This window comes from Protopterus annectens, chromosome 1.part1, assembly GCF_019279795.1.
Source record: "Protopterus annectens isolate FY-2018-M chromosome 1.part1, PAN1.0, whole genome shotgun sequence".
Taxonomy (NCBI): domain Eukaryota; kingdom Metazoa; phylum Chordata; order Ceratodontiformes; family Protopteridae; genus Protopterus; species Protopterus annectens.
The window spans coordinates 1333903028-1333924497 of NC_056726.1; positions in this window are offsets into that span (position 1 = coordinate 1333903028).

A 21470-nucleotide genomic window follows, 5' to 3' on the forward strand; every position below is an offset into this window, starting at 1 on the left:
TGTTCTAAATGTTTACAGACATCTGCTGAGGAAAGTACTGTTGTGCAAGTTGTACTTATCATAACAATAGATGTTGGAATTTGTCACTGCTGCAGCAGCCTTTGGCTATACAGGTTGCATCCCTGACAAGATACAACAACTAGCTGGTTTCACAAAGACTAGATCCCTGTCACACCGGCAGTCTTGATTGTATAACCCCTTGAAGGGAATTCAGCAGTCAGAGTGTAGAATGTAAAGGTCATGCAGTTGTCAAAAGAGACATCACTGGAGCTGGAGCTGTAGATAGGTCAAAGGGCAATGCAGAAAATGGATAATGCGACCAGGACATAGAGAATTTGAGACATTTTTTGAAGACTGACGTTACTGAGATGTGATTATAAGCATCCTTTAGGTCTAATGCTATCATAAAACTCAAAAGAGGGATGACAAGTAACAGACTCTGAAGGGTCAACATTTAGAATTTTGATACTTTTACAAAGCAGCTGAGAAAGGAAAAATCTAGACCTGGTTTCCATGAAAGCTCTTTCTTTATTGACTAGCAAAATAGGGATGGGAGCAGAATATGGCATGTCCACTTACAACATATCATAATGTCTCCTCAGTTTAGAAGGAACATCCACTCATTCCCACAAAAACACCTCATTCATCCAGGAAATATTTTCTGAAAAGGAAACTTCTTTCAAGACAGGTGGAGAGAACCAGCTTTCCAAAGAATCACAGTTTTAGTGCATGGTATTCCACTCCCTTTGGATATGGTCTTTACAGATGTGTTCGCATGCAAGTGTTAATTAATAGGTCTTGAGTAGCTGTTAGTCTCACAATTTAACAACGTAGTCTAGTCCTAACTATGTCTGTCTTTCTAATCTGTGAATACAGCACAGTACTACCTCTATTAATCTTTTCTTAAATGACATTAGAAATCAAAAATATGTACCATATGTTTATGAGGAGATAGTATACCTGGTGCACCAGGGTTGCTGGATTCCTAAAGACAATGTGACTGGACACTCCGCTAATAATAAGACCTGCCCTATTTCTGAGTCTATTCATTTCAGCTTGTTCCACAAACTATGGGAGTGCCCGCCAGTCTGTAAAATATGGTGCACAGTAACAGCTTGGGCAAGAGATGCTTTATGGTTAGACAACCTCTTTACTCAACTACTGCTTTGGATCAGTGCATCCTATAGTTTAGAGATCTTAACGGGCCTAAATAGAAGGTAGATAATATAGTTTATTTATTCGTTTATTTTTCTTTACCAGGGTAGTATACTGATCAGTATTGACCAATTCCAGGCTCAGCCCAGGCAGTTATCAGCAGTCTAATCACCTTGAAACCTTCCAGCACAATTCTAAAGATCTCAGCTTGTACATATCAGTGTGTGTGTGTGTGTGTGTGTGTGTGTGTGTGTGTGTGTGTGTGTGTGTGTGTGTGTGTGTGTGTGTGTGTGTATGTGTGTGCATGTGCTTAGTTGTCTGTAACAAAATGCACATTTCTGCTTCACAGGCATTCTAGTAATCCTGGAAGCCTGACTCATGCAACACCTAAAAGACTCGACATAAATCAGACTCCATCATACCTACATTCTACAAGAGTTACCTCAGTCTGTTCCAACTCCATCTCTTGATCACCCTATTTAAGCAGCTTCCTATTATATGACATTAATCACTCTTCATTTCATCTAAGACTAACCCAAATAACAGCTAGTCACTGCATTAAGTTATTCAGTGAATGGCTGCTAGCATCAAGTGTGAGCTAATTATTGTGCTGGACTTTAATACTGATTGTCAGTCTGCAGTTGATAGATGCACTCACCCTTCAGTTTAACTGCATGATCTTGATAAGCTTATCACAGCTATGGCTAGGAAAGGTGGGACCAGTAAAAGAGAGAGATACTGCTTTTCCTCTTGCCTTGATATCCCCTCATGTTAGAACTATGGCAGAGTCAATCAGTGATCTCCCCATCTATTCTGTTTGATACAGAAAAAAATATCTGTGAACTTCTTCACTACTCACTCTTCAAAAATACTAACTCCTTCAGAGAATCTGCATTTCCCAAGAGATATAACTTTAAAATGGTATTTGCTGCAGTACTACAGCCTTGACACTGCAGTCCAGCACTTCAGTGACAGCTTTATTTAAATTCTCATCAGGACTTCTGGTTCCAGGGCACAAAGTTATAAATCTCTAAATGAAACACAAAAGTCCTTGGATTAACTGCAGACCTATTTTCTAGAGGAGCTGGTTGATTATGGTTGAAGTATGCAACTGTTGTTGGCTTATCCACTTTGGGGAGTTTGGGAACAGAGGCAGCCTTTTCCTGTGCAGTGTTTGCACCCAGCAGAGAATGAGATTCACTTCTGACAGCATGAAGAAACATGGACATATGGACATGTGCACATTCATAAATCATGGCATTCACAACTGTAAACAAGTTTAGCACATGAATGGAAACATGCATGCTTGACTTAGTCATTGATATTGTGGCTGTGACAGTCAAGGCATTCGTAAGGACTGGGGTCGAAGCTATAAAGAATGGTAGTTGCTTATCTGATGAAGCCCCATGATGGGCCCACCCAAGGAGAAGCGAATGATTTGTCTAGGTAACAGCAGAGCTCAGCATTGAAAGCCTAATTCTGAGTACCATAACTTTTATAAGCTAGCAGAACACCAAACTCTTTCTTGTGTCACACTTGAAATCAAAGCCAAAATGACCCAAATGCAGTCATTTATGCAAACTGTATTGTCCGAATAAACTGATAATTTTGGTGATAAAGATTTCAATAATAAAGAGAGAACAATGCTAACTGATATTGACTGGAAAGCTTTTAATCACCTTTTTTTTAATAAGGATTTCTTAGACAATATAACATTTCATGGAATCATCCAGTTGGACACAGACAGTACTAGGGGAGGAAATTTATAAGACTCGGTGGTCACAAAAGTAGAATATATAATCTCTACTATTAGAGTATACGAAACTCTAGAAAACCAAGTCATAATGCAGTAACACTTCAGATCATGAGATTTAAACCAATTCAATTTTCTCATGAGAAATTAAACAACGGTAAGCTAACTTAAGCTCAAATAAGGAATCAATTACTGTTGATTGACTGGACTTCAAGGAACAATAGTAAGGATTCAGACTATGGTTATAAAAACATTGGAAATGTATATGTTTATTAAGAATTAACAGCAGAAAACAAAAACAACGATCCCAAAAAAGTATTTCAAGAAATGGTGGAACTTTAAATTGATACAACTGTGTAGGGAAAAAACAAAAGTGCACCCATTTACACAGGAGATATCGCATGAAAAGAAAAAAGGCAAAATTAAACAAAATAACTAATGAGTTGCAAATTTAGAGTTAAAAAGGAATAAGATGACTTTAAAAAAAGACTAGCAAAGATTGAAAATAAATAGTATAACTATGCAAACTCTTATAAACAAAGACAAAATTAAATATAGATGTTTGGGAAAACGAATATTGACCCATCCTAAAATGATCACTAAGACATTAAATAACATATTCCCAAAACAGCTGACAACATAATGTCTGAGAATATTATTATTTTTCAAAATACTACCCAGGAAGATTCCTATTTTTATTACATAATGCATGAGTAATTCTGCATTAGACAAAATAAAATGAAATACTTCAATGGGCCAGGATGTCTTACCAGTTATTATGCTATAATATCTTAAGTTATAATTAGATCATCCTTTATTTCATCTGTTTAATAACTTACTTATTAATGAGACAGTACTGGTAGTATGGAAACTGTCCATTATTACTCCCATTCATAAAAGGGCAAGGAAGATGGCATGAGTAACTACAGGCCTGCCAGTCTTAAACATCAGTCTTAGGCAAATGTTTCAGAAGAGGTTTACTTGATTTAATGAATCTTAAAAAAATTGTGATTGATGAAATAAAAATAAAAAAATAAAAAAGTCCCAACACAAATGTGGTTTCAGCGATTTAATAGCACATAGATCCCAATGACTGAGTGCTTTCATCATAAAAATGGCTTCATCAGAGTAACGTTGGTTGATCCAAACAACATTTAAATACCCCATCTCCTACCTGCTGACCAATCCACATTAAATGACATCATCGCATAATTTTAAAAAAACTGTTGATTTATACATGAAATATAAAAACATAAATCCTTAAAGCATTGATTAAGAATGAGTATAACATCTACTTAATCAGATTTATATGGAAGTGGTTAACAGTGATAAAATAATCAGTAATCATACTGAATTTTAAGTATGATAATACTGATATACTAATATACTGCATGGAGGTCCACACAGATCAGTATTGGGGTCAATATTATCTAATCTAGTCTTCACAACTATTCCAAAGCATAATACTTTCTGGGTAAATAAATATGTAGATGTTTCTTAAGATGGGTTTCAATAATGATTATGAAGAAATGTACGTGTACCTCACCAAAATATCTGACTGGGCATTTAATGCAGGAATAACATTTAGTACCAATAGCCAGCACCATGGCATACAGGGATAAAGCCCTAACTATGGCCTAGATGACCCAGGTTCAATTAGCAGTTCACTCATCTGATGTGATAGCAGGGAGAATGGAGTTCATTTAGACATTTCCTGTGGGGAGGTGTGGTCTATAGAGTTAAACAGCCCTCAGACATCATGACGAAAGCAGATGCTGAATGAGTATAGTTCATTACAACCCCCTTATAGCAGCAAGGATGACAAGTGGTCCCAAGACACCCTATTGATCCTTATTGGTCCAAACCAGTGGAGAATAAGAGGGGTAGGTAGACCTGACATAGGACAGGGACGCTAGGATGAGCTGATGGTTAGCTGCAATGGGGGAGGGGTTAGCACTGATAAATATAAGATTTTATTCTTCAAGAAACCATCTATCTGTGAACTAATTAAGTTTCAAGATTATATTCTTAGAGAGGTACAAGATTATAAGGGTCTTAGGATTATAATAAAAAGTAAGCTTTCATTTTCAAAGCATGTGGATATTATTGTAAATTGCATGATGTTTCAACTGAAATCATTATTGGGAAACATTACTACTAGAGATGTTGATTGTGTGATTAATTTCTATAATATATAAATAAATATATATATATATATATATATATATATATATATATATATATATATAAAATCTGTACAAGAATATAATAATTGTTTTGTATTTATATGTTGAGTTATCTTGGGCACCTTGAATCTATTCAAAGAAAATTTACAAGGCGCATTAAATCAGTAGCAATTTATCATATGACAATAGATATAAGTGACGACTTATACTCTTTATGCTATAGTTGCTTCAAGGGTATATCAGTATTCACTTATAAAACTTGCACAAATGAGGAGTTGAGAGAAATACTGACTCTTCAGCTGTACGATAGTGCTCAAACATAGTCATTACAATATCAATCATTGTGTTGGAAGATATAAGACAGAATTAAGAACAATTACAGTTAATTGTATACTCAGTACTTGGAATAGGCTTCCATTTTATATTCTGAAATCCAAAACTATTTCTATCTTCAAAAATACTTTAGATACATGGATAAATGCCAGAGTTTGCGATCTGAAATTTTTGGAGTCTGTGTTCCTCAACTGCCTCTGGGCCAGTACACAGTAGAAAAACCTATGAAGGCTAACTGTTAACAAAAGAAACTACTTCACTTTGTAAATATCATTATACTACCATAACACAAAACAATCCTGTAATAGTCTTATAAAGCAACTGATTTTTGGCAAAACTACTCAACCAATCCTCTTGCCAAACACTACTGCACATAGGCAACCACCATGTTTTGCCCATTCTTTTACAGCACAGTATGTCAATGTTCCATTTTCACTCTAGAAAATAAGAGATTCCCTGCTAATATCCCATCTCCACTTTAGCTTACAATAACCTCTTCTCCTTTTAACAAAATCTCTTATAAAAGCTTATACCTACATCTTCAGCAGCTGGTGGTCTTCTGTATGCAGTCAGGATAAATGGTTATCCCTTTTCAGTGATATTCAGTCATTAAATTAAGGAATCATATATTCTGACTTCATCAGAAGGCTATCTTTATATGCTTCTTCCTAATGAGGGCCCCACTCAACAGTCAACAGCTTTCACCCTCCAACTCTGGTTCAGTTCACCACATTTCAAAGTCCTAGAGAACTGATGAGCCACCTTATGGAAAATGTTGTCGCCTCCCTTTCCTTGCAGAATTTCTAGCATGACCACAGTACAGAAATAAACTGCTTTCCCTTAGGGAACACCCAAGAGAAAAGTGCACCATAAATCATGACCTCTTTGTACACTGTTTATCCAGGACTGACATTACTAAGTATACAGTATATTTATTCTCAAGCTACCTCATAGGAAGGTCTCTCACTATTAAACTGTTTTAATCTATTCTTTTCTGCTTTCAGTTCCCCTTGGTATCCCACAGGTGTCTGCTCCTGGTCCTCTTCTCTTTGCTGTTTTGGTCAGCGACATGGCATCCCACAGTAACACTGTCAGTAATATCCAATTTAAGAGTGATTTTCTGTATTCTTTTCTGCAACTATTCTCTGGGATGCCTTTAGGCATGTTCAGTCTAGTTTGACAGAGGTTCAGGAATGGCTCTACAGCTTAAACCTGTGTCTTAACAAGTCTAAGACCAAGACCATGATCTTTTCAACCAACAAGTGAAACTAGTTATACCCCCTTTTCCTGATACTATCGCTGGATCAAATAACAATATGGTTTGCAGCTTAGTCAGACTTCTAAGTTACTTTGGACAAGGGCATGAAATCTGATTTCCAGACCAAAAACAAAGTATGATTACAAAGGAAAACTCATTCTCCTATATTCCACTGAAAAACATTATGCCAGCACCAACAGTGCAGGAACTTATCTAGTCCTAAATATGCTGTATGATACAACTCTCTTGAAAAACCTGCACTCCAGTCTCACATCTAAGTAACAGCAATCATGGAACAGAATCACAAAATTTGCCTCAGGACATGCAACTAGGCGTATTAATACAGTTCTGCAAAATCACTATATTTGAGACTATACAATTATTTAACTCTTATTTACTTGGACTTACCCTTTCTATACAGTACTTTATTAACTAATACCCTACCATCCAGTCACAACTCCAACAGGGTACACACTTCTACCTGCTCATTACTTGGCTAATACCCAGCTCATCCAGACCCATTCCTCCAACAACTGCTTCGGTGATTAAGCATTTTCTCTACTGTATTCAAAGTATGGAATACTGTCCCCATCTATCCAAGCTTACAAGTTTTATATTACTCGTATAGCAACCCCTGTGAACAGCTGCCACCATCCACAGAATTTACTAGGCAAGAAGGGAATGGAAGTAGTTTACCAGGTGTTTCTTCTGTATCACAAACACACTGCATGCATATTTTGGGCCAATTTAGTTACACCGGCAATCTGCCTACTTAATGTCTTTTGTGATGTGGGAGGAAACCAGAGTACTTCAAGAAAATCCAAATGAATTCTGGAAGACATGCAGGCTATGTACAGAAGTCTCATCAGACAGGTAGTCGACCAAAACACCGCTTGATGTGAGACAGAAATATTACTGACTGTGCCACTGGGATGCTCATGCTCCCATAGTATGTCTCAAATCAATATCAGAAATCTTTTTTGTAAAGTCTTGTTTGCCATATTCAATGAACATGGAACTTTAACTGCATAAAAGGGGGCACCTAATCATTTCCTAACAATGACTGTTTCAAGAACCATACCTCCACTTTACTAACTACACTTGCCCTTATTATCTCCTGAAAATAGGTATCACTCTTTTGAAAATGTTTTCTTATATGATACCTTAATTTTCATTTCCTTGAAACAAAATTCATGAGCCCTTTGAGTATTCCCCCAGGTGCACATAACATCTAAAACAGAAATACTCACCCAGGAATACACATGCAATCACATCACAGAATATTTTTTCTCATGGAGGCAAGCCCCCCCGACATCAGAGGGGTGTTCACACTTACACCCTCTTAATTTATTATTCACAGTGCAAGTTTGTTCTAAATCAAAGAAAGGGCATAACAAGATTTAAAAAACGTCTTGACCTTTCTCAAAGATGATATAACCTAGGGGGAAGCAATGAAACAATATATCATAATCAAGAATGCTTTGATACAGCAAGCAGTAATCAAACAGAAATGAGAAAATACAAACTCAAAAATTCTGGTTTAAGCTAACAAAATCCAAACAAAACTATCATAATCACTTGAAGAGAAACCCTTGAAACACTGATTTGAATACAACTATATTACATTATTTGTAACACTTTCTAAGATTTCCTTGACTAACTGATGTTAATTACATATCGATTTCATATATGTATACATATTTTTTCTTTTAAAGTTTTTGCTAATTAAGATGTAATTATAGTTGTAATTTCAGCACTATGTTGAAATGGCATTGTAATTTCTTGTGGTGCTTTTCCACTGAAAACAGACAATCATAAGTTAGCATTTCTCAGCTGGCATATATTGATAAGTAAATAAATAAAAAATAAATGCACAAATACATAGCTAACTAAGTAAAAGAACAGAAGTGGCTGCGCCTACCAGAAGTAAGCCCAAAATTAACTTACAAACAAACCACTTGGTGGAATCCAAAATTAAATAAATTGTACAACAAAAGAAGAAAGTAATACCTAAAATTAGGGAGTGTAACACCACAAATGATAAAAAGACTGCTCTCATCAAACTGAATAGACAACTAAGAGGACTAATTAAGTCCAGTAAATCAAATTTTGAGGTAAATATATCATCTCAAGCCAAGGACAAACATAAGGCCTTCTTTAGCTATGTCCGAAACCTGAAAGGCACTGCACTACAATGTGCCAAACTGTTGGTAAATGTAGCTATGTTCACAGACCTGGGAGATATAGCAGATCTTCTGGCTGACAGATTCAGCTTCAGCTTTAGCCCTCACATATACCCTCAGGTGAACTCCAGAAAATACCATCTAACATAGCCCATACAACTATCAGTAGGGAGCAGGTCTTAAAGATGCTCTCTAAAACCAAGAATACAGCATCAATGGGCCCTTACAATATCCCAGGATGCCTCCTAAATAGCCTAAAATATGATCTGTCAAGGCCACTGCAGTCGCTATTCAACCACAGCCTCTGAACAGGCTTCATGCCATGCAAATGGAGGACTGCAGCAGTCATCCCTCTGCACAATAGTGGGCCATCAATGGATCCCAGGAACTACAGATTCCTTATTCTGACTAGTCTTATATGTAAAGCCATAAAAAGAATTATCATGGAAATGATTAACAGTAACATAGTAAACCTTCAGACACTAGACCTAACCTAGTTTGATTTTGTCAAAGACAGGTCTTGCCTACTGAATCTGGTGAATGTCTTTAAGAAGGTCACCAAAGCAATGGCTAAGGGCAAAATGATGTATACTGTCTTCCTTGACCTAGCTAAGGTATTTGATACAAAATCCCACTTGGACATTGTAAACAAACCCATAGAATTAGAAATAAAACCTTATGTAACCCACTGAATAGCCAGCTGTCTTACAGAGAGGACCTAGGAAGTTAGGATTGGAGAGATCACCTTCATAAAGAGACTGGTCACCAGTGGAGTCCTCTAGGTCTCTGTGATGGGTCTGCTCCTCTTTGCCATCCATTTTTCAGAAGTCAAGGCCAATATCAAGGTGCCCTGCCTTACCAAGTTAGTAGATGAATGCAAGCTGAAAGCAATCACAGAAACTCCCCAAGATACTAGAATTTTACAGGAAGGTATAACACAGACAAATGACTGATGCCAAAGCCACGGCTTATAACTCTATGCCAAGAAATGCATAGGAGTAACTTTCAGGACATCAGCCATTCCAGAAAACTACCTCATCAATAAAACTTCCCTAAAAGTAGACACAGTAGCCAGGGATTTGTGGACTCATATAGATAATAATCTGGCTTTTGATGAACATGTACCTGGGGTAGTAAGAAAATCATTCTATGTCACTCATCTTATAAGTAAGGACGTGGCATCTAGGTCAGGGAAAGTCATCATGCCACTTTACTCAGCTCTTGTCAGACCAATCATTGAATATAATGATCCTTTTGGTATATACCTAACCAGGCACATGAAACAACTGGAATGTCCACAGAGGTTAGTCACACAAGAAATACAGGGTGTGAACACAATGCCTTATGCAGATCACCTCAAAGCCGTATCCATATATTCTGTTTCCTACAGACTACTGAAAGGAGATTTATGTCTGCCATACAAGGTTTGCTTGGATCCCGCCCTAATGGACCTTTTGCATATCTATAAAATGAACACCATCAGAACTACTAAATACAAGAATTTAAACTTTACTTGCAATTTAAACAGGATATGTTAAAGGGACAGGTATGTACCTCAGAGAATTTCCAATCTCTGGAATAGGCTTCCCATACAATACATGTGAAGCAGAGCCCTTCCCTAATCCTGTTCAAGTGTAACCAGGACCATTGGATGGGAAAATGGAAATTCACACCTGCCCTGACACCTATGTGTCTGATGGAGACAGGCATCTGTTAAATCATGCCCTAACATACAACCCTTAAAATAACCTCTAAGGCAAAATGGCCCATGGGATACATTTAGGTTGCATGACAAGGCTTATAAAGGCCTCAGTGGTTGTTAGACTAGTATATACCTACGATCATATATATTACTATTTATTTTATTTATTTCTAATTTGTTAACTGGGTTGGTCCAGCTCAGCCAAAGGCCTGTTTTCAGTGGAGACCCGAGGAGAAAAGCTCCAAATAAATACAGTAGCAATTAAACATGCATAAATAAAAAATACAATGACAAGTAAACGTGCATAAATTCAAAAAAATAAGAAATATACATAGTTGTATCATACATTTGTAAAGCAGGAAAACTTACAAACTTACATAGTTAATATTGTTGCACATATTTGCAATAACAGAAACTGCATGAAAAGTATGTACAGAGAGAATAAAAAAAAGAGAAAGAATAAGAAAAAATGCTGAGTGAGCAGTATATGAGATTATAAGAGAAACAGAGAGAAAAAATAAAACAATCAGTTTGTGCATGTAGGTCATAAAATTAGAGAATATCATATATAGAAAGGTAGTGAATGCAAGCTAGTGTTGCTGTTAACAAAGAGTGTGGATAGTAGAAAGTGGAGAGAGTTTGATTAGGGGCAGGTATAGGGGAAAGGGGGGGGTGGGATTAAGTAGGGTCCTGGCACGGGCAGGAGCTAGTATTAAGAAGGTACTTTTTAAGTTCAATACTGAATCGAGTTGTACATTTGATGTTACGTATATTTGGTGGGAGATTGTTCCAGGCTTGAGACACTGTGCTTTTATATAGTAGCTTACCAATGTTTTGTTTGTTTTATAGATATTAAGAAGGTGTTGGTCTGAGCTGTATAGAGTTCAAGATGGGGTGTAGAGGGATATAAGACAGGAGAGACATGGACAGGCTGAGGGTTTGTTTAATGTGGTGTGAGTGAAATATAGTTGGGAAAGAAGAAGAAGCTGGGGGAACTCAAGCCACTGGAGTTGTTTTAAAGCAAGGCAGTAGTGAGATTTGTATGGTTGATTGCTGGCAAAATGAGCTTTGTTTCTATAAATTTGTTCCACTTTGGTTGTTAGGATAGAGTGTAAAAATGTGAGTATTGGTGAGGCATATAAAAGACAAGGTAGGAAGAAAGCCTGTGCCAGAGAGGGTTTGGAGTTAGTGGCTAGGAATTTTTTGTTTCTATAGAGTAGTCCCAATTTTTGATTTGCCTTTTTAATATAGTATTGTATGTTGTTTGTCTTTTTGACTTTTCCCGGTTAGGGGTCACCACAGCAGGAACTCCGGTCCGCTAATGATTTGCAGTAGATTTTTATGGTGCCAAGTTGCTAGCCCGACACCCAACCTTCAACGAAGGCACGCATATTCATGCATGTCTTTCGAATGCCACTCGACTGTGGGGAGGACATGCAGACTCCACACAGAAGGCACTCCAGCCGAGATTCGAACAGGAGAACCGCTTGCTGTGAGGAAACAATGCTACTGCTACACCACCACGGCTGTATTGTATATGCTGGTCAAATTTTAATTGATTTTCAATTATAATACCAAAAAGTTTAGTATGAAAATCAGCTCTGACAATGGTATTGTTATGTGATGAGATGGTAAAGATGATTTTATGGTGGGACAGGGATTTAGAGAAAAAAAGGAGGAGCTTGTTTTTTGGGGGTTTAGGATGAGCTGGTTATCAGTTAGCCATTGTTCAACATTGTGAAATGTTTTTTGAGTGATAGAGTGGAGGTGAAAGATGTCATTAGAGCATGAGATGAGTGTAGAGTCATCTGCGTATTGTATCAGAGAGGAGGTGGTGCAGGAAGACTGAAGGTCATTTGCGAAGATGTCGAAAAGAAGTGGTTCCAGAATAGAGCCTGGGGAGTGCCCGTCTGGATGGGATAGAAAAGGGAGCAGGTGGAATGCCATCTGACAGACTGTAACCTCTTTGAAAGGTAGTTAGAAAACCAGAGAATAGCAGAGGAGGAGAGGTTGATGAATAAACTGGTAAATAAATAAATAAACTGATAAAAATAAATAAATCACACTTTTTTGGTAAAGAGCAAAAAAAAAAAATTTACCAAGGATAATTATAAAGCAACATATATCTTTTTGTGAAACATATCTGTCATGCTGAACTATGCTAATATGTTAATAATCAGAATGTAAACAACACAAAAATTTATTCAGCCTTTCATAATAATACCTTACTATAAAAATCAAAAGACTCAAGCACACAAACACAAACGCAAACACACACGCGCACATGCACACGCATGCACACACACACACACACACACACACACACACACACACACACACACACACACACACACACACACACACACACAATGCTATAATAAAGGCTGTACCTGTGGTGTGACTGAAAGCAACATCAACATCTATTAACAAATGGAGCCTAAAAAACCATGAACATCATAAACACTGCCAAGAAAATAACGTGAGCTGATTAAAAGAATTACTTTACCTGGTATCATTACTCTTAACAAACTTCTGTTATTATACACCATTCTGTACAAAACAATCAGTTGACATGAAAAAGCAAAATTTAATGGCACCTTAACAAGAGTGAAAAGCATCTCTCTGTGTTACACAGTAAACAATATTCTCTGAAATCTGTATTAAGACATTTCAGACTGCTGAACCTAAAGCAGAAGAAGTTATTACAGAGAAAAACTGTTTTAATTAAACCTAGGCCAAAAGTGTTTAAATGTTATATACCAGTATTCTACAGAAATTAAGATGCTTTTCACATTAATGAAGTTCTATGTACGCCAAATTATTTCATGCATTTTATTACAGCAGCAATTAGCATTGTCAGAATTTAAAAAATGTGGCATTTGCATTGTCTTCTCAGTAAAATCTTGAATTTGTTTTCATCCTTTTCTAAGCACAGATGTTACGTCAGTTTATATAAAGGGAAGATCATTATTATCACAGCCCGACAGACTGTATTGCATTGAATTCTACATGATGAAGTAGGTTACCCAGAGCTACACAATAGTTTCACCGCCCTAATTTGTCATGTCAGGTTCGATTTGAGGGGTGAGGAGGCAAAGCTATTATATAACTGACAGGGCAATAAGAGTATTCTTGTCATGGGCTAGTCATTGCTTGGCATGAATGCAAGAGTGCTTGTATTGGATTGACCTTTGAACAGATATAATGGATGTGTTGTGTTTTCTGTTATGTGTTAGACTAGTGGGTCATCCTGAGGTAGGATGTTTCTCAAAATGAAGAAAATGTCCTTGCAAAAAAAAAATATATATATATATATATATATATATATATATATATATATATATATATATATATATATATATATATATATATATATATATGCATAGTGTGTCGAACATGAGTGAAGACATGCTCAGACATAGAGAAATGGCTTTTCTGACTTTCTGTCTACAATACTTTGATATAACATATTTTTACAGCTGGCCTCCAAAACAAAGGACAATGATAACACAATGATACTAGAAGATATGAAAATAAATATGCACTTACTTCAAGCTGAATATATTTCTATACAACATGAAAATTAAAATAAAATGTCCCTACGTCTGTATTTTGTCAAACGTGATTGTGTATGATACTGTAACATATACTCTAAATAATTTGTTGGGTATTAAGCAATTCTATTTCCTTTTTACAAATGTTATAAATGTATATGCCACATATATATAGATTTCATAATATTATTGTACCCTCTGTGTATAGAAACTACTTTCCCAATTAAAAGCATCATTTCAACAGAAAGCCTATACTGAATTATGTAGACTAACTTGCCATAAATCTTAACCAGATGACACCAGCTATAGTAATAAATGCTAGGTTGCTAGGTGTACTATATTGAGTAAACATGGAATTTAATGCTGGGTAACTTCAATTTAGTTATGCAAAGTCAACAGTGATATGTTCTATAGTTTATGTCCTTCAAAAGGCTATACCAATGAAACAGTGTTTACCTATCAGGTTACTTCAACACTGAATAATTACTATCCCAGAACTGAACTTGTTATAGACAAATAACTGCATACTAAAGCATAATTGACGTGTCTATAAAATGTGTCTAAATGAATGTATGTTACTGTAATGGACACAGGATAATTGTATCCCATTGGGCGGTGCAGTGGTTCAGTGGTTAACGTTGTTGCCTCACGACATAAGGTTCTCTTGTTCGATTCTCTGCCAGGGTGCCTTATGTGCGGAGTCTGCATATTATCCTTGCATTCGCATGGATTTCCACCAGGTACTCTGTTTTCCTCCCATATTGCAAAGACATACACCTAGAGTGTTTCTCCCTGGGCCTCTGCTGAAAATAGGCTCTGTCCTAGTCAGACTTTCCCAGTCAACAAATGTTAAATAAATAAAAGTATGCATATGAGAAAATGAAATATCACGTGATACCCTTGTATAATTAATAGAAATATAGCAGTAACAATTTACAAAGAAAAGACAGTGATATGTTTCATATCAAGAGAGAGCTCGGCACTCAAAAACCTGTTTGCATCCTATGTCAATCTAAGCAAGTTATTTAAGTACTGATAGATAGGTATTCAGCTATCAATGAATAGACTGATATAGGCAGACAGATTACACAGGCAGGCATATACAAATTATTTATAAATAACCTTACAACTGAGATGTGACCCAGTTTTGTGGGTGTATTATATGATAGAATACCAGCAGTTTTAAAATAGTTATGTGTCTGAGACCATCTCAAAACTTGCTTGAGCAGTATGGAACTCTGTCAATATTCATTTTTGTTTATATATATCTGCTCCAGTAAGTGCAAATATTAATCCATGAGCCCTTCTTAATCCACTGTTTCTCTCAGACCCCTATCTTATATTTCATTAACTACTATCGACTCCATTTGCACTCATCACTTACTCCAAGCATCTTACAATGGCATTATTCACTGTTCTCCTCTTGTAATCTTGTCCTTGTCTGTAAACACTTGGAGAAAATAAAAACAAAATATCCTCTGAAATCTCTTGTCCATACAATGATCACCTCCTGTTATTTTTTTTATTACTATCTACCATTGTCTCTTTTCTCATAATTAATTAGTGTTACCTTGTGCAACCACTGCTTAATACTAGTCATCTTCTTAAAACATGATGTCCTTATTACAATGTTCAACCACTGCATGTCTGATGTACTAAAATCTCTTACATTTTCTGATTCTTACACTGTAACTGTAAAAGCTTTGTGTACTGGGTCAGAGCTGAAATGTATTAATTGAACAGCCCAACTACCTGATTAGCAAATGTAAAATAAATACATAACTTTAATGTACAGTTAAAAGCAATTTATGCAGCACTTTGATACTGTGCTGCATGGAAAAGAGTATATAAAATACACTATGTATATGATACAGGGTAGAAATGAGACTGAGGGATATGTATTGAGAAAAACACTTTTATCTATGTCTCTGCTGCTTTTACTCCCAATATTATCCTTTATGATTACAGTCATTTATTGTATGATATACGTTTTAAACTAACACAGTTTAAGTTCATAATCACCACAAATGAAAAAACTACAAAATATCAGTTATATTGTGCTGTTTACTGAATTAGTCTGTGAGTTGCTTTACAAACCTTACTAGCAAAACGTCAGCTGTTTCTAAAAAAAAATACATGTTGTGTCTTTCCTAAGTAGCATGTTGCTTATAAATGGAATATAAATAAAGCAGATTTCTCATGCCTCTCAACTGTCCCTGATTTTCAATGACTCCCTTAGTTTTGACTCAAAGTTTAACTCTGTCTCTCTTAATCCCTCCTAAAATTGGTGACTTCTGGAGAAAATGTGGTGAATTACACTTGATAAATAATGACAATAGTTAAAGTTATAGTCTTATTTTACTTCAAAAATGCATATTAAATAATTTTCTCTTATTCTGTCAATGTCTCCAAGTTCATACTACTCCTATTTTAAAAATGTCCCTGATTATTCCTGGATTTTTCCCTGATTCATTGAAAGCTATTTTGTTCCATTAAACTAAGACTATTATGATCTAGAAGTAATGAACTTCTGTTTAACACACATAGCATTCTTGTCTTGTTTTGAGTGGTTCTGCATCACAGTCAGATTTAGTGATACCCATACAAAGATCTATAATATGTTAGCCATTGTTGAGAAGAAAGAAAGAAAGAGATAAATATTCATCCAGTCATTGTCCTAATGTCCTCTTTATCCTCTTCAGGGTTCTGCAGTTATGAGATTTTACTCTTCAAACAATTGAAGCAAGGTAAAAAAAAAAAAAAACAGTCCTCAATGAGATGCTAGTTTACTGTAAATCACCAAAGATGCATATTTTAGTCAGGGACAGACATGGAGATAATCTGTACATCTCCATACAGATAGTAATGAGAGGTCAGGCACACACTCTAAACCCTAGAGTTGTGAGACACAGATCTCAACCTCTGAGCCATTTAGCTAGCCATAAATAGCATATAAAGTAATAATATTTATGCATCTGAATGGCTGTGAGTTATATTTATGATCATGTGGTTTTATCACAGCCAACTTTAGTGAATTCCATTATGTTCCACCACATACACTGAATTATAGTTATAGTACTTATTATACTGTTTTCACTCAGTTTAGTGGAGAAACTTTTTCTGCTGTATTTGATCCCTCATTTTATGGGTCATTTTGGAGGATTTGGATCTGAAGTTGTTAGAATTGTTAATGCTTGTCGTCTGAACTGTGGTTGATTTTCCTCTGCGGAACAGAATATTGCAACTAAGAAGTGAGACAAGTTTTTGATAAAGGTGATTTTCGTGTTTCCTCCATTGTTGTGCCATGATGGAGTCCGTATATGCAATCAAGGTAGAGTGGTGAATTCAATGTCGCCTCCCCAAAAAATTATTATTTTAGTTGTGTTATGTAAGGCTACAAAGATAGTACCTTTTTACATTGTACAGTGTTGTTTTAGAGTAGTTGTTGCATTAATAATTTAATTTGATGGTTTAGGCTTCATTTGCTGGCCATGAATCCATTTGCCTCCAATATCTGGTCATCCTATCATGCCATCCAGGAACTAATATTTAAAGGTTTACTATCATTTATTTGAAGTGGACTTGGTCAAATCCACTTTGGGAGAAACCCGAAACTTGAACGTTGACAATGTAGAACTCCAATATTGCCGAAGTACAAATCTCTCCCCTATTACAACCCATGTTGATCCTCATCCATAGGTCTCATTCAAAATGTATTTTGGCAATACCGGACTTCAACAATGTGAGTTTTCGTGGACATAAGTCCATGATATGACCATTCGACTGAATCTGCTTCAAGTAAATGATAGTAAACCATATTTAAATATATGGAGTCTTTTGTCTTAGATCAGCATAATGGTATCCAGCTGAGAAGCCATCTATATGTTACATGCTTATTTGTTTTTACTGATTCTTCATACATTAACTTTTCAATAAAATGGTAGCTACATTTGAAGTATTTAACATATTTTGTAGGAGACTGTAGTGTATGCATACGTGTGTCTGTGAGTGCCCACATGCTTGTCTTATTTTTTAATTCTACTACATTGCATTTTGCAACATACATAAATAAATAAACAAACTAATGAGTAATTATATAAGTTTACAGAAATATACACTATTGGTAATATCAATACATACATTTTGAAAGGCAAAGAGCATGGTATGACTGTAAGCTCCATTATTTGTTACCCCCACTGGTCCCTACCGTACCAGCTGTTGGTCAGAGTTTTGCCAGCATCTTCATAATAAATTAATCATAACAACAAATGCATCATTCTTAGCTCTTGTCAACATCAACCAAGAAAGTCAAGTGCTGTGGAACCCTTGGTGCATCTGTTAGCAGCAGATTATTACAGATTTCACTTTCTTCTGTGGAATAAAATAAATTTATTAAGTTCCTCAGAGGGATTCACTCTAAGGGACTTCATTCTTTAAAGTGCCAGCAACCAATCGATGCACTGCTGCCCTCCTGTATTTGTTAACTAGCCAATGGAAAGCAACTAATTTCACCTCTCAGAACATAACCAAAAATGTATTTTATTTATGTATGCATTTATTTATTTGCTTACATCATAAATAGTTTATTAAATTATTTACTAATGTCATACATAGTTACACATTTAAATGAAAACAAGAAAACAAATGGACTAATTAAATGATTATTTTCAGCCATGACCCAGGCCACAGGCCTACAGAGAACATGAATTTTACATACATATATTCACAGTAAGAACAAACATGTTCAAGTATACATGGGTCATGTCTGAAAAATGTCTTTCAGACCAATCACCCTACCTGGACAATGAACACAGCAACTAAATAAATGTATATGAATTCACTGCATTTTGAAATATGTACAGAGATTAATTAGCACATAGAGGAAGGTTTTCAGAGAAATATTTATGGTTGATATAAATGCCATTCCTAGAAGACAGGGAACAATTACCAGAAGAATCATTTAGATCATTGCATATGTAATCATACCATACATGTATGTCAGACAAAACACAATATGTTAAATGTATGCATGCAGCCCTTTAAACTCTCAGTGTAAGAATACTTCATCAACTGTCAGCTTTATTAAAAGTATGATTTGCTTTTTTTTCATAATCATTTTGTGAAGTCAGTGCTGTCTTTTATTAAAATAGACCATCTGAGAGCATTTAGTAAAATAAATACTTTATTGAGGTTGTGTTTCTGGTTTCTGCAATACACTGAACATTATTTCATTATACTGTACATTCATAAAGTTGTAATACCTATAATAGTAAACATGGTAGTAACACAGTATTGACAGGATTCATAACCATTGGTGCAGAGTGGAGAAGAGCTAATATATCTCCATACCTAAGGATTCATAAAGATTTCTACACAGTCGGGCAAGCCCCAGTGTGTAAACAATGTTCTCCATGCATGAAATACGTGTGGACACCATCCCACTCCTGACTTTGTGACTGATATAGCAAACACCACTGGACTACTGTTGGTGAAAGGGTAACTTATGGAATAATAAACCCATTCTACAAAAGAATCTTCTTCTTCTTCTTCTTCTTCTTCTTCTTCTTCTTCTTCTTCTTCTTCAGAAGAAGAAGAAGACAGAAGGATAATGGGCTAGATGAACCTTATACTAGCACTTTCAAGGCAAAGAAAAGAAATACTTTTGCTGCATGACAAGAAATCCCTACTCATAAAAGTTCTCCCACCCCAAAAAAGTGATGTTGGCACCAGTGGGACCTCACACAGTACCAGATCATCTCAGTACTATATTATGGTAGCTTTCATAATTATGGAGTGAAGCATTTTAGTAAAATCATTTTTCTGAATCTTTTCAATGTATGATGGCAGACCACAATGCAGCAGTAATAGATCACTAAATAAGGTATATTAGATCTTGTTATGTATTGTAGAGATCATGGGCCCGATTCCAAAAGACTTGCTGTCAATGTAAATGACCATTTATATTTAGAGCAAGCTAAGAGAAAGTGTTTTGAAATCTGGCTACAATGGCAAGCCTGTTTATAGTTAGGCCTTACACAGAAGTGAGTCACTTACACTGAAAGCAGGTCTTTCAGAATCAGGGCAGACTTACATTGGCAGCAACTTTTTTGGTATCTGGCCCAGTGTACTGATGCAGACAATCATCATCCACACTGTGTTTAGTATGCTGTTCTTACCTAGTAAGGTCTAGTGTACCTCATTAAGTTGCCTGTTACTGCTACATTGTGTAGTACTGATGTTTAACACAGCATTCCATCCCTCATCATGACTGTAGAAGCAACTAGCATTTAGTGATGCTCTAGTCTCTCCTATGCCCCATTCAATGAAATGAGATGTTTGCCGAATGCTGTTGTGAACAGCTGCAATTCATGTCTATGAATTACAAAAGTTCGTGACAGCATACTAGATACCACATGCACAATGCTTGTCCACATCAGCACACTATGTCTATGAATGTAGGGGTACGACTTTATTAATGAAATCCAGGGGGAAGCAATGATCCAAATTATGCTTGTATTGCTGATGCAAAATGTTTTTTTGTTGCTATTATGTCAAGTACAGAACCCGAGGCTTCAGCTAAAAAAAATGAAGGGTGGGCAATATCTGTGTCTACGCAGCATTACCCACAACTGCATTAATTTAATATCATTCAAACCGTCAACTCTATTCATAATACTGTGTATTAGTGCCATATAATTAAAATGGAATTAGTTTATCTTAATTAGTGAAACTGGAGGTATTAAAGATTCATTGCAGCCTTCAATTCCCTAGATGAATGGTATATACGTACTCCTATTTGTCAGGCATACATGGATTTATGAGCCTTCATTAGTGACTAGTTCTCTATATACTATGATGAAACACTGACATACATACATGATTTCTAAACATATACATTTACTAGTTAGAGCCTGCAGAGCTGCCTGACTCTACAGAGGTAAAAAATTAGAATGTAATTTTGTGCAAGTAGGCTTACTATAACAGCAAATGTTTGAATGATCACTGCTGCAGTAACATGAGCCAGGTGGGTAACATCATGCTAAGGATATAACATCTGGTCAATTTCCAAAGCTTAAGGGCACCTTCCAAAACATTACAAGCTCACTCAGTGCCGAAGAAAAACAGTGATCTGGTTGCTAAGGACTTCAGAACTTTCATGCCAACTGAAAGAGGGAGGCTAGAGCCTTGAAAGAAGTTTATTTTAGGAAAATAAAAAACAAAGATCTTCATCCTGGCAAAAAAAACCCAAAAAATAAGGGGGGTGGTGCCAGGAACTGGCTACTGCAGCAGTGATCATTCATACATCTACTGTTATGGTAACTTTACACAAATGATCATAATTTGGT